Raw genomic sequence first — 16,109 nt, 5'->3', positions numbered from 1 at the left:
GAGCTACAGTCACCCCAATCTGACTGAAATCATGGAGCCCAAACTCTGATTTATGTTGGACACACTGACAATCCTCTGGTCCACAAAGTGCAGCATAGAGGTGACTGAAAAGAACAAATGTAAACGTAGTACTACAAACCATAACCACAGAGTCCAGGTGTGTTTGATGCTGCTGTGCAGACTGACCAGTGGAAACCTCTGCTCTCTGCTGGTCCACTCTGTGGAGGAGTAATGTATAATTAGCTCATGTTATGTCTGTCCACACACAGACACAAGCTAAAGGTCCATGAAGTGATGTTTGGATGGGTTCAGTCAATCAGATGACTGTCATGGTGGAGCTTTGCTAGTCCTGCTGATCCCACTGAGAATTAACAACTCAGTTTCCAGATGTCTGTAGTTTTCTGCTCAGTTTCTTTAGTCCCAACAGCTCTTACCATCTCCTGCATAAAGCTTTCCCTCCATGCTCAGATGCCCTGGAACAAGGTGCTCTCTTTATATCAGTGACTGGTTTAAAGGGACAACTTGCAGTGCTCGCCAAACTTTGTGTCAGCAAAAGTAGTTCTAATGTTTCTTACATTTCTTACATTTTTACATTTTTACACACACAAATCAATGAACGCAAAAACATGAACTTTCCAGATATTTTGTTTCACAATGTTACAAAACTCAGTTCACAACTCCACAGTCAGATTTACAAGTACAAAATATTTATGACCACAGTTTGAGCCGATGTATGTCCCGAGTCTGTGGACTCAGTAGTTTTGTTTTGATTGTTATTGTCTTTTGTTACAATTTCATTCTGATTAAGATTTTCTAGTTCTGAGGTTTTGGTTTCTGTGTTCCCTCTGTACTGTGTTAGTATTGTGTCTCTGTGTTCACTTCCTGTTTTATTTTGACAGTGCCATGTCCTATGTTAGTGTGTCTACTTTTGCTTCCCCTTGTCTGGTTATGTCCAATGAATCCTGCTGTGTCTCCCTTTTCTCATTCCCTGATGGCTCTTTTGTGTATATGAGCCCTTTGTTTTCTCCTGCTTGTTGCTGGTTCGTCTGTGTTGTCTCCCCGTGTCTCCGTTTAAGGTTTCAGGTTAGTTTTGTAGTTTTTTCAGTAGAGGTTATCTTAGCTTCTGCACAGGCCATCTCCACTGCACTTCACCGTTTCAATAAAGCTCACTCACTTCACAGCAGTGTCGGCATCTTGGGTCCTTTATTAAATTCAACATGGCTCGCCCCGCTAGCCGTGACATAAGATGTGAAAACAATATCCAAAAAACATGAGGGACAAACAGGAAATAGTTTTAAGGTGCAGGGCCAACAAACTGAGTCTAGCCATGAACTCAGAGTTGATTGAATTAGCATTTTGAATTGGCTGATCTGAGCAATCAAGTCTATGTTCACTTTGAGTTAAGATTATATGTGATTGATGTAAAAGAAAAAAGCCGTCATCAGCAACTGATTCTGATTTAGCAGGTTTTCAAATCTAAACGGTACCCATCGCTAGCTGGCTGTAGTTAAACCTTTACTTAAAAAGCATCCCTAGACCCAGCTGTACGGCTTATCTTCTGAGCAGCGCAGTGTCAGAGTGAACAACACAGGAAAATGATCAGAGATGCCCAACTCAGATATTTCAGTGACGCACACATCCCGCCCGTGGAAAAGCTCCAAGTCTAGTGTGTGACCTTTTTCATGTGTGGGACCAGTAACCCACTGGGTCAAGTTAAAAGAGTCAATAATATTTAAAAAGTCCTTGACCAGAAGTTTAAAGTCACAGCAGACATGGATGTTGAAATCACCAAGGCAGCATCATCAGAAGACATAGCACACCCAGCTCTATCTGTCCATGAAGCCAGATAACACACACCAATTAGTTAAACTGCAGGAATGTCTTAAAGACATAAAGACCTGGATGGCCGCTAACTTTCTGCTTCTTCATTCAGATCAAACTGAGGTTATTGTACTCGGCCCTGAAAAGCTTAGAAATATGGTCTCTAAGCAGATTCTTACTCTGGATGGCATTACCTTGGCCTCCAGTAACACTGTGAGGAACCTTGGAGTCATTTTTGACCAGGACATGTCCTTCAATGCACATATTAAACAAATATGTAAGACTGCTTTCTTCCATTTGCGCAACATCTCTAAAATTAGAAATATCCTGTCTCAGAGTGACGCTGAAAAACTAGTTCATGCATTTATTACTTCCAGGCTGGACGACTGTAATTCATTATTATCAGGATGTCCAAAAAACTCACTGAAAAGCCTTCAGCTGATCCAAAATGCTGCAGCAAGAGTCCTGACAGGGACTAGAAAGAGAGAGCAGATTTCTCCTGTTTTGGCTTCCCTTCATTGGCTTCCTGTTAAATCCAGAATTCAAAATCCTGCTCCTCACATTCAAGGTCTTAAATAATCAGGCCCCATCTTATCTTAATGACCTTGTAGTACCATATCACCCTATTAGAGCACTTCGCTCTCGCTCTGCAGGCCTACTTGTTGTTCCTAGAGTATTTAAAAGTAGAATGGGAGGCAGAGCCTTCAGTTTTCAGGCCCCTCTTCTGTGGAACCAGCTTCCAGTTTGGATTCAGGAGACAGACACTATCTCTACTTTCAAGATTAGGCTTCAAACTTTCTTCTTACTTAACGATTAAGTCCCTGTATTCCACCGTTATACGGAAATCAGCCATTATAACTTGTGTCAAATCTACTTGTACCTCACAGTTTTCTAAGCACACAGAGAGCAGTAAACCTCAGAGCAGCAGCACATCAGACTGTGCAAAAAATTTAGAAGAGAAAATATTTCGACCCATTTCTAAATGATTCTTGTGACCATGCTGCACCACAACACCTGATCTCTGGTTTCCTCACCTCTTCAATCCCACTTTAATACTTGACTAAACTCATTTTCCTGTTTAGGTGTTGAGGCAAAGCCGCCCATCTACAATGCAGGCAACAGCAAACGGAGCTATTTTTGATTCCCTTTGGGTTTTTTCTACTTTTGTGCTACAAAATGTTCAAGCTGATTAAATTCATTAGAATAAAAGTTCAGATAATTTTCTCATATTAATGTTGGAGGTAGAAATTCAGGGAACTTTGCACAAAAACTGGCAGAAATTTCCTTCAAAAATGGAGCTTTTACTTTAATACTGTGAGTACATTTCAGAGCCTGGACTCTTTTACCTTTACTTGAGTAAAGAAGTTGAATCAGTATTTCAGCTTTAAGAGGGTATTTTAACACAAACATCAGTCCTTCTACTTAAGTATGTTTGACACTTTGTTTAATCCTCATTTTTAATGATCAAATATAATTATGTTTGTTATTTGTGGATTTTAAATGTCCTTGACAGAGACAGATGATGATCATTATCCTGCACTGTGCTCTCAGGTTTGGTCGAGCTAGCACAAAGAATGGCTATGTTGAACTTCCTCCTGGGATCTACACTAAGAAGTGAGTCCAACATTAGCAGGGTCTCTTTCCTTTATCTGATTCACTTTAGCATTCACAGTCACGTGAAGCTTGTTATTAACTCGATAAGTCAACCCAGGGTTTCAGCTGAACGCTCACATGAAACACATGGTGTTGGCAGCATCTGATCAATCATATTCATGGAGACGTGTATCAGCAACAGAGCAGCTGAGTTTGCAGAAGGAAGTCAAACTAAACCACAGGAACAATATGAGGAGATTACACACATAATAAAATACTAGCAGTAACACAGCTGCTGCAGACAAATCAGTCGTGTGATCGTGTGTGAGAGGAGAAGGACTGTAAAGGAGTTTGGTGTTAAAAGCTCTGTATGAATGTGGGAGACTTTGAAGGGCTTTAAAAAGGCCAATATAAAATAAAAGGCAGCAAAATTGCTGAGTGTGAAAGTCACCAGACTTATCAGAGCTCTGTGATTAAGACCTGTAAGAACACCTGTTTGTACTTGTTGACATTATATCAAACACACACGTATATTAAGCCTTTGTTTGAACTCTGGTTGAATTTGTTACTTTCAGACTGTGAAACATCACAGAGGCTGCAGCTGCAGATCTTTTATTCACCTGGAAATTTACTTTAAATGTTAGATGGAAAATGTATTGCTCAGTTTCACCAAAGTAAGAACAATAATCCATAAACCTTCATAAAGACAAACATCTCCCAGAACATTGAGCTGCTGAAGTGTCACTGAAGGGAAAAACTATTTGTCCTCCTCCATCCAGCAACACCTGAAACACCTGAGTGGAAGCTCCTCCCTACACTGTGTTTGAAGCAAAGCACAAAGGAGACACCTGCTGGAGCAGCTGGAGTCCTACAGACACTCAGCCTCTTCACTACACAAACACCTCCTACAACATCCACTCTTTCCACTCTGACTGCTGTGTTTGTGGAAACACTCCAACACACACCGCTTCACATACCAACATAGAAATGTGTGTGAAAAAGAGCTGAGCTGATATTAAACATGAGGATTTATTCAGAAATACAGAGTCAGGAACAACATCTAGACACACATTACCTCTCAGCAGCAGAAGAACAGCCTTTAAAGTTTACACCAATTTCCTTCGACTCGTTGCTCTTTAAGGAAACACAGCTGGGTTCAGGTCCAGGAGATTCTGGCCTCTTATTGATCCTAAAAGAAAAACAATAAATGTCACAGCTTCATGAGACAGGAAGGAAAAAACTGGAAATATTAAATTAAAGACATGATGAACAATCTCATAAAAATAATGTACTTACTCTTTGTCACATAACAGTCTTTTGTTAAAGTTTACAGCAACACCCTTCGACCTGTTGCTCTTTAAGGAAACACAGCTGGGTTCAGGTCCAGGCTCTGGATTAGTTTCAGGGTTATGTCCAGCTGAGCCTGGTACGCCCCACAGCTCTGGGCTTTAAAACAACACACACAGAGGTATGAGTGTGAATAATGATGGAGCAGTGATGTGAGTGCTGAGCTGTGACATGGAGAAGAGTCATGGACAGTTAGAGATGGTCATCTCACCTCTGAGCTTTGGTCTGGCTCTCATGTTCCCCACACAGAGTGCTTTTAGAGGGAGGGACTCCCTCCTCTCTGTCCTCACACTGATCCATGCTGCTCAGTTCACATCAGCTCACACACACTTTCTACCTTCACCTGCAGAGGAAACACAAATTATTCATGTGCACATCAACTGAGAGCTGCAGAGGTCGTGTCTGATGTGTTGGACTAACATCCATCTGAGACGCAGCTTTCATCAGTTCACTACAAAAAGTGTCACAGAGCCCAGTTCAGCCTTCAAATCCTCCATTACTGTAGTCCTACAAAGCAGCAGGTCAAACATGGCTGCAGAGAGCAGCTTTATGTCAGTAACCATGTCCAGGACCGAGCTGACTGCTTACAGAGTTCATACTCTAACTGCTAGCTGCTCTGCTAGCTAAGCTAACTCAGTAACAGTGACTCTGACAGCAGTTACTGTGGAACAGCGGCCGAGCTCAGGACACATTCAGTGTGTTTAGTCTGAGTCCTGGACTCTGATTCAATGGATTCAATCCAGCTCAGAGTTTCATGTGTTCATCAGAATAAAATACATGTACTAATATAACAGAAGTAATGCTCTGAATGCAGGACTGTAATGGAGGATAAATAAGGTTTTTACAGCCTGAAAGAAACATTCAGTTCATATATTTGTAGACAGTGAAGCAGTTTTTAATACTGCAGCTGTTTCCTTCACCTGTGTGTGTGTGTGAGCCACACCTTCATGTGCTGCTTTAGAAATATGTGGTCTGACTGCTCAGACTGAGTCTAGGAGGAAAGTTCACACGCTGGAGAAAGTTTTGTTCCTAACTTTGTCAGAGTTCGGCTCCAAAGACAAAGAAGACGGAGCTCACAGTCTGTAGATGGTCCTCAGTGTGTGTGTGAAGCACACAGGAGTGTGTTTATGTCAGCAAATCAGTGTGTGTGAAGAGTCTGAGGGAGTGTGTGAATGAGACTCAACACTGAACAGTCCAAGAAAAGCGTCTGGATTTCTTTAAGTTTAACTTAAAGAAGTCCAGACGCTTTTCTTTTTGTCTCCATAATGTCTCCATAATGCTGCAATGTTATCTGCCCCAGAAACACTGTGCAGAAGCTCTGATGGTGACACAGAAAAGTCACAGTGGAGATACTTCTGTCCACCTTTGACTAGACTCATTATAAAAAGGAAACAAAGTTTGAACACAGTCATGTTTCCAGTTCACTGACTTACATTTATTCCATGGACACTCACTCTAACCTGAACCACAGCTACAACCCAACATTGTTGAGGCCTCATCTCCTCCTTTCCTGACTGTAGAGGTTAAATATGCAACAACCAACAAATAAAAGAATTTGGTTCATTTCAAAGAAATTCACACGGTGACCAAGTAAAGTAACCGTAGTAAAGGAGACAACATCCCGTTGATGGTGGGATTATTTGAAAGATTTGCTTTGGTCACGTCACCAAATGCAGTTGAACCACCCGTGGATCCATGTTTGACCATTCTACCACTCTGAGCTCTGCTTTTGAATCATTTTATTATTATCATCATTCATTTATTCATTCTTTGGAGGGGGGCTATTTCCTAATGCCGCCCTAATAAGCTGATGTTCAAGGGGAAATATAACAGAAACTCTTTCAGTGTTATTCATTAATAAATTAACAGATAAACTGTGAAGAAGAAAAAACTGAGATTTAAAGGAGAGAGTGAGAAACTTGATCATCCATCCTCATAATACATGTTTATCAGTATCTGCTGTGACCATACTGCAGTAATAACTACAAGTCTACATTTCTGTGACTGTTGATCAATCACAGCAGGAATCTGAGCTCATCTCTGCACACAGCAGCTTCAGCTCTGGGATAAACTGCTCGCTTCACGTCCTTCTCAGCTCACAGACACTCATCCTGATATTTTCCTTTAACATTTGATGGTATCTGGAATAGTTGGCAGTAATAAGGATGATTTTCTGTAAAATAATATTGATATGAGCCGTGAATTATTCGTAGATGAGCGTTAGATTAGTTTGATGGGTTAACTCAGAGAGCTGAAGATATGGTGGACATGCTGACCTCGCTCCGTGGTGTACAGGGCCGTTTACCCTCATGATTAATATTCACAATAAAAAAATGAGGCGAACATCATGAAGTCTGTGTGTGTTTCATAGTGTCGAACCACCTTTGTACAGTTAAACCTAACAGTTACTACATGACGGAAACACCAACGTTATTTCTTTTATGTGTTTATCAGGTCACGCTGATTATTGAACAAAAACCCAAACATCAGATGTTAATCGAATCTTTTTGCTCTCTCTCCTCCTTAAACATGTTTTTAATGTTAGTTATAATTCAGAATTGGCGACTGGAACACGTATGACACATACGAACATCAGGAAATAAAAACACGATAAATATAACCTCTGTAAATGAAGTCAGTGTGCAGCGGGGGTTATTACAGCTGTGTACCGGCCTGCGCTTTGTCGGTGGTAATAGCAGCTCGATTGCTTGCGAGGCGAGCGGGTCTGTCCCACGCTTTGCCGTGAGACTGGGCTGGGCAGACATCTCCGAAATCATCGAAGCACTTTTGCAAAAAAGCTGTATCTTGACAAACCGACCAGACATCTGAAGATTAAACCGCTACATTCTCGGCTAAAAAATATTAAAACGGTATTTGGTGAGACACAAACTGTCATGGTCCCCGTGTCTGCCCGGCTGACTCAGGTTGGCTACATATGTTTCTTGTTTACATCTACCTCTCTCACGCTAGCTGTGTCTCGCCAGGGCGGAGCTCATTGCGGGCTCCCGCCCCTGGCCCTTGCACCTGAAGTTAATCACACATCTGTGGCTCATCGCCTAAACTCATCCACTACTTAAGGCAGAGGCTGGAAACATCTCGTCGCTGGACTATTGAGTAACCTCGGTAGTAAGCTCCGGAGTACTAGTCTCTTGTTGCCTTTTCGTATCGCTGACCCTTTGGATTAATCACTTGTTGTCTGTAAACAGGAATTCCGTTTCCCTGGAACCCTTGGTGTGCTGTGTTTTTTATGAAGTCCCTCGTGTGTGAAGAGCTCCTTTCCCGGATTTCCCTGTGCCCTGGATTCCCCCTGCCATCTCACTTGTATATATTTGCACCTGGTGTTGTATAGTAAAAAACGGAACTGTATTCTAGCTGCCTTGTCTGCGCTTGAGTCCATCCCACACACAAACAGGGTTTTTCAAAGTTCAGTTCTGTTAGTTTCCACATGGCAGTTGTTGGTGTGCAGTAACGCCTTCTAAAAACAATGGCCACCAGGCCAAAGCAATGGTTCTGACTCGATCAGCATTAACCCCGCCCCCTGGGTTTGATGGGTGAGGTTGACACATAAAATAAATTTATGGTGAGACCTGAAGGAGTCAACTGTGCCAAAATGAATTAATTAAATACACCATTAAATAATTATTTAAATGTGGCAATAATTAATTAAAATGTGAAATAATTAATTAATTAATTAAATGTGTCAAAAAATGTTTATTTAATTATTTATTTCCCATTTTAATTAATTATTTCAAATTTTAATTAATTATTGTCACATTTAATTTATTATTCAATGGTGCATTTAATTAATTCATTATGGCACTCCTGGCGTTCCATACTGTGGTTGGGTCGACTTTACTATATAGATGTTTCACATGTTTCCATCTCAGCAGCCCCGTTGACAGATCACAGTATTATTACTTTTAAACTTAACCCTGAAAATAAAACGCAGTTTAAAAAAGATTACTGGAAATTAAATGCAGATCTATTAATTGATGACGGGTATGTTAAGATAGTTAAAGAGCTCCTCCATAACATTTACAACAACGTAACAATTGGCAATTACATACATAGATGGGAATTTTTTCATTTAAAGTTAGAGAATTTTCAATTACGTTTAGTAAAATGAAAAGTAGACAACAGAAGGAATTTGAAAGTAAATTACTTTACGATATAAATAACTATTGTAATAGACATTTTATGTCAGAGGCTGATAAGAAATCCCTGTTGTCTTTACTCAATTAGATGATCTATACAAGAAAAAGGCTCATGGAGCTTACATTAGAGCTCGTGCAAAATGGATAGAAGAAGCTGAAAAAGTGCTTCATATTTCTACAATTTGGAGAAACGGAGGCAAGAAAAGAAATCTATTAATACATTAATCATAAATGGGGAGGAATGCACAAATCATAAGACTGTAGCGGAAGAAAAACATAAATTTTACTCAAATTTATTCTCCTCAAAATATTTAATTGCTGATTCATTAACTTTTTGTGATCAGATTGAACCTTATACTCCAAAAATCGATTCTGCATTCAGAGAAATTTGTGATTCTGATATATCACTGGATGACTGAGATCAAGCCTTAAACAAACTGAAAATGACAAAGCTCCTGGTCAGGATGGCTTGACTGCAATCTTTTATAAATTCTTCTGGAAAGAAATAAGAATTTTTCTTCAAAACTATTACTGAAATCATTAGTAATGAAATGTTAGCAACGACAATGAAACAGGGTCTTATCTCCCTTATTCCCAAACCTGGTAAAGATAAAAGACTCATCGATAATCTACGACCAATAATATTAGATTGGTTGTAGATCTACTGGATTCTAATCACTTAATTGAAGATGATGGTGTGATTCTTTTTTTAGACTTTTATAAGGCATTTGATACGGTCGAACATCCTTTTATTTTAAAAGCTCTACCCTATTTTGGTTTTGGTAAACAAAACTTCATAGATTTCATTTCTTTATTATACTCTGACTCAATAGTTCTGTTTCTTTACCTTTTGGAACATCTAAACGCTTTAATGTTAGACGAGGAATCGTCAGTTTTTATAGAACATGAATGAAATTTCACTTTTCTCAAAGGCTTCTGGTTTGTACCTGAATATTAGAAAATGCAAATTATTAACTATTCGTGATTGTGACCTAGTAGCTCTCTTAACATAGCTGTTAAAACTGACATTAAATATTTGGGTATTATAATGTCAAAGAACACAAATAATAGAGAAAATCTACATTTTGAGCAAATTACCCAGAAATCTAAACAGCTGGCTACAAAGACACCTCTCCATCTTTGGACGTGTCTTGCTTACTAAAACAGAAGGTATCTCTCGATTGATTTATCCATCACAATGTTTATATGTTTCCAATAGTCTAATCAATAATATAAATCAAATTAATTTCAATTACATTTGGAGAAACAAGCAACATTATGTTAGGAAGAATGATATAGTGAAGTCATTTGAAGAAGGAGGTTTGAATGCGATTGATTTTGAAGCAATGATGGTTCCATCAAACTCAAATGGTTGCAATCTTTCATAAATAATTCAAACAGTATTTGGTTTTATTTTCCCAAAGTAATTTTGGAGAAGCTGGGTGGCATTGAATTTCTTATAAAGTGCGACTTTGAAATTTCCAAATTAAATTATCCAATTTTCACAAACAGGTTCTCCAGTACTGGAAAAAGATATTAGCATATTTTTTCTCCACATACAAATTCGATTTGGAACAACAGATGTATACGATAAAAGAAAATCCATCTTTTATAAGGATTGGATGGATCATGGCATTTGGACGGTTTTACACCTTTTAGACAATGACGGAAATGTGTTAACATATAACAAATTCATAGATAATTATGGCATATCATGTACTCAGAGTAAATTCATTAAAGTTGTGAAAGCCATTCCCCCTGCAATGATTCAGATGTCTTCCCCCGACTGAACAACAACCCGTCAACAACATGCTGAGCTGTGACTCTTCTTCCCTCTAAAGTCCTGGTGTTAACACTCACCCTGCATCAGCTTCACCTTTTTTTTAATTGTTTTTACTTTTCAAACCGACGGATCATTTGAAGCCAACCATCCAAAAACTGCTTCAGCTGTGTTTGATGTTTATGCTACAGCCTGTTTACCAATATAATCAATATCAGATATCAGAGCAACAGAAACCTCGGTGATCAGGACGCTGGGACTGAGAACAGGAAGTGGCTCAAACCTCACAGTTTCATAACGTCACCCTGAACTCCACTCACGGAGTTTCTGTCGCCATTGTAGTTTTTAAAGTCCCGTGATAAAGGCGGGTCTTTCTGTGAATCCGCACGCTCATTGGCTAATAGCTCGAGATTGACACATCGTTATCCAATGAGCGTGCGGGAACTTCCGACATAAAGTTGTTTCCTTTGAAAAACCAAAGTCTGATTATTTTTGCCTCCACTGACGGAGCCTGTTGTTCCCGCCACAGAGACACAGTAATGTCAGAGCGGTGTTAACACTCACCCTGCCTCAGCACAGCTCTCACTCTCCTCCTGCTCTCTCACACTAAACGGAGGCTCAGCTAAACTCACTTCCTCTCTACTTACAGGAAACCAGCGCTCAGAGGAGCCGACCGGCCTCACATTTCACCCACAGACATGAACAGCGTGGAATTATTTTATGTCATAAGAAGAAACATATTCATGTTAACACTCACCTGCCTCAGCTCCACCTTCCTCCTCCTGCTGCTCTGAACGGAGGCTCAATACTTTCACTTTCACTGCTGCTCCCTAAACACAGAGGATGCTGGGACTTGTAGTTGTTTCCTTCCGGTGCGGTCTTCCTCTTTGTTTGTTTGTGTTTGTGTTCAAGTTATTTCGATCATGTAAACATCAACAGAACACGTGAAGCCACACAGAGTTTGTATGTCGAGGTGGGTAGGAGGGTTTGAGGGTTTGGGGAGGGGTCAGAGGGAAGAGGTCTCTCAGTCTTGACAATCCACATTGATGGCATTGCATCTTTCAGCGTGTTTGTGGGTCGATTTGGATGCTCCAGGTGTGAGAGCAGCCACTCAGCCTCTACTGCAGATGTGTGTCACAAGTTCATCTAGTAGTAGGCTATGGCACTTGGCCACAGGTGGCAGCAGTGGACTGGCCTCCATGTGAGACTGCTCCAGCTGCTATGTGATAGTCCAGCTGCAAACTGAAGATCATATGCAAGTTTTGGAAATTAAACTGTACAATATAAAGCGCCTTGAGGCGACTGTTGTTGTGATTTGGTGCTATGTAAATAAAAATGAATTGAAATTCAGAATATTCTTAACTTAGCTTTAAAACCAACCCAATCTAACTCTCCTCCACACTCAAAAACAAAGACAAACCAACTGACACATCTGAGTCCCTCACTTTCTTCAATCCACTCACTCTCACAAGCTCCACTTAGTCACACTGGCTCTGTTTATTACTAATTACTATTGTCTCCCCAGAAACACTTCCGTTTTCTTTTTTCCTATTTGTGTTTTCGTTTTTTGTATTTGTGTTTTCTTTTTTCCTATTTCAGTTGTGTTTTTTGTGCTTTTGCAGCGTTTTTTTTATTGCTGGTGTTTTCTTAAGTTGCAGTCCATTTGGCCTCTCAGGGCCACCGTAGATAAGGGCCAAAAATAAATGCATAACATCATTTCAAATCAGTTTAAAGGTTTATTTGCAAGACACAAAAACAGAAAAAATTAAAAGTTACAAATGTATTGTGTGTTTGAGGAAACCTCACAAATGTCACAGATGAAATATTTGGTGTTTATTTGCTGGTTTGTCAGTAGCAGCTCCTTCAAAGTAAGTCTACCATACATCTGTTTGACCAACGCCAGTTGATTTGGATCACCGGTCCAAACAATTTGAACGATTGTTGTGTTTCCTTTGTGTTGAGTTTGACTGATATTTGCTGGATAGCAAATGTTTTAAAGCTATGCAACCTTTATCTGCACATAGCAGTTAAACTGTTTAGATCAATCTTTATTGATAATATACATTATTTATTTATGAATTACTGTGTACACAAGAATAAGTTAATGTATTAAGTTAAACTGGCTGAAGTTTTTGTATTATTCTTGTGATTTTTTTTTATTGGCCCTGTTTATTTACAGGCCAGGTGACCCTTTAGGGGTTTAAAATGCCGAGCCAATGAACGGCTGGGAGCAGGAATCTTTCTTCACTGAAGCTTCCACTTCCACGGGTCTGGTAGGAAGTTGTCCAAGCCAACAAAACAAACAGACAAAAAATCCATCTATCAATCACCTGGATCACCTGTTGAGAAAGAAAAAAGAGAAAACAAGCAAACAAAAGAGAGCAATATAATAAACAACAGCATCGCGATGATCTATGTGAATATAACTGTAAATACTAAATATTGAATATTATTGTGCAGCACGTAAGATCGACAGCGCACAGTGTGCTTTGAGGTAGCAGCCAAAATGCAAGGCAAGTTTATTTATATCGCACAATTCAACAACAAGGTGATCCCAAGTTCTTTACAGAACATTAAAAAACAAAAACGGATAAAAAGCATGATTTAAACGTGACGTGCCCGTGAGCTCCGCCGGCAGCCAGCTGTGCCAGAGTGACCGAGCCCCAGGCTGAGAGGCCAAAGGCACCCCACCCTGGAGGAGCCCGAGCGAGCCCCAGGCTCCAGGCCCCGACAAGCAGTACCTGGACGCCCATCCCCAGACACAAAGAACCACCAATGCACCGATGTCTGAAGGCGTCTGCCACTGGCAGGGGGAGTGGTGGGGGGAGATAGGCCTCCATACCTTGGAGGGCCTGAGATGTCCCCAGAGAGGTGGCGTCTGATACCCGACCTGACATATGGACACAGACAAACAGGCACACACAGATACAAACATCCATTCCCACCCTCATGCTCTCATATGCAATTACTCAGCAGCAGGTAAGCGCATAGCCCCTCCTGATAGCCCTCAATGTCTACGTGTATTTAAAATTGAGAGGTGGGCAACGGCGCCAGGGGTGAGGTTGTACACCCTGATGTGATTCTGATCTTGGAAACATTAAAGACATTCATAGCCAGACTGCTGACTTTGTGTTTTCATTCAGTCGCCTAACAGAAGTGCAGTGAGAAACGATTTACCCCATCCTGATTTCTTAGCTATTTGCATATTTGCCACACTTACGTGTTTCAGATCGTGAAGCAAATTTTTATGATAGATAAAGATGACCAGAGTCAGCATAAAATAAAGCTTTTACATGTATTGCTGGGAGGTCGGCAGCTCCCTCCACTGCTTGGCCCTCTGTGAAAAACAACTGGGATCCAGCTTCCCTGTGATGCTGAATTATATAAGTGGACAAAAAAAAATAGATAGAAGGATGGATGATTGTATTTTGTGTACAATCGTTGAAGTGTAAAAAGGGTTGGCCCTCCGTGGTGCCCTAAGCAAAGTTTGATTTTTGGGGCCCTTTAATAGTGCCAATAATACTGATTAATGATCACCTACTATAAATGTATTTCATTTTCTAATGTTGATGTTGTTGTAATCCACAGTGAAAAATGTCATAAAAACAGATAACAAATTTGCAACTTTCATGAAAATGTTTTCATTAATATTTAAAAAAAAAAAAAAAAAACACCTCCCCCTGCTGACCACACAGAGAAACAATAGATAAAACCTGAGAGCTGCACAGTTGCAGCAGTGTGGTTTACGTCATTCTGTTGTCAGCCTGTTTTACACATCGGTGGTTTCTTATTGACGTGTAAAAAGATCTGAAATCGTACACAGCAAATCCAGCATGTCCAAATTAACACTGTCGGATTTGATTTCAACACTATTAAAGTGTCTATATGGGTCCACACCAGAGAGTGTTAATTTAACTCTTTTTGGAGAGTTGGTACGTTAACTCTGATTTAGTGTTAAACACCAAATCTGTCTGGAGTTGATAATTTAACACTTGGTGTTAAGAGTTTATATATTAACTCTCAAAGAGTATTTTAGTTTAACTACGTAAGAGTTATCTTCTAATTCATTCTAAAAAGCGGGAATTTTACTGTTCTGAACTTCTAGAAATTTCTTTTGGAAATAAACATTTACTAAAAAGATGCAATGGTTTTTGAAAAACATTTATTCTGAACTGTGCACCACAATTTCAAAACATTTTCTGAAAGATGTAACAGTATACATGTTCTCACTTTCATTAGAATTTTGTTTATCAAAAGGTCTGACATGGTAAATGCAAATAACAGCATTCTCAACACTTATTTCTTCAATACAATATGCATGTCCTTCATTCATCACTTTGTGGAACTTCAACGCACTTCTGCTCTCCCCCATATTCCATCTTCACAAGCATATCCTGTGTGGAGATTGAATAAAAATTAGTTGACACTAATTAACGGCACAAATAATCCAGTAAACAATTGCAGCACAGTAAAAAAAAAAGGAATCCTCTTTGAGCCATTACTTGTGTAAAGTATTTTCCCAAAAGACAAGGACACAGGCAACAGGTAATACTGAACTAAATGTAAAACCTCAACCTTTTTCATTTTTACCTAAACCGTGTGCACAAAACTCTGGAGGGATCTAAATGCTACCGTAGAATCCAGTCAGGACGTCAGCTACTACTGTTAGCTCGTGTTTTTTTTATGGGCGATCGTTTTCAGGCTTCAAGTAGCACCATTATACCAACATTTCACATTCTAGACATTGTTTTAGGTGTATTTGACCAAAAGTTTGACTGAAAATTCACATGCAAGCTTTTTTTCAAGGCTGTGGTATTTGCCCGCAAACAATACCTTTCAGCTAGCTAAAACAGAATATTATGCTATCAGCGAGCAACATGGCTAATGCCTTTCACACAGCTTTGTCTCAACTCCAAAGAGCCACAGAAGTAAAAGCTAATAACAATTGAAACAATCTTTGAAAAAATGACTTACCAAGCATGGCAAACAACTCAAATATGTAGAGCAAAATGTTCTGAAACGGCTTCACTTCAGCTTCGATTGGAGCCGTGCTGGGGGCGGAGTCTGTGAATTTACTCTATTGGTGTCATAGCCCCTCTAGGAGTTCAGAGTTAAGAGGTCAAGAGTTAATGTTTCCATTGTAACACCTCCAGATTTGAAATAGAAACACTCATTTTTAACACTCGATTTTAACTACTATCATTTTACACCTCAGAGTTACATTAAAAGAATGTGACTCTGCTTAGAGTAAAATTAACTCTACTTTTGCAAGGAGACTATTAACACCAAAAAATTTAACACTTTTGAATTTGCTGTGTAGTAAATTCAGCTGCTATTGTGGGCTGCGGATGATTTACACTTAACATTTTAATAACTGGGTATTGAATGTCATAGGCCCAATGTTCCCTCTAATT

General features: G+C 39.7%; 1 protein-coding gene across 1 annotated transcript in view; it reads right to left on the bottom strand.

Annotated features, from left to right (window-relative positions):
- LOC146716611 (protein NLRC3-like) overlaps positions 1-16,109 on the bottom strand; it is a 200,365-nt gene that overhangs the window by 76,323 nt on the left and 107,933 nt on the right. The window lies entirely within an intron of this gene.

The sequence above is a fragment of the Copadichromis virginalis genome, linkage group LG3 (genome assembly GCF_057382275.1).
Source record: "Copadichromis virginalis isolate Kocher_CV1m ecotype Utaka linkage group LG3, C_Virginalis_male_GT1.1, whole genome shotgun sequence".
NCBI classification, from domain to species: Eukaryota; Metazoa; Chordata; class Actinopteri; order Cichliformes; family Cichlidae; genus Copadichromis; species Copadichromis virginalis.
Note: the sequence above shows the minus strand (reverse complement) of the source record. Positions and strands in the feature narration are given on the sequence as shown.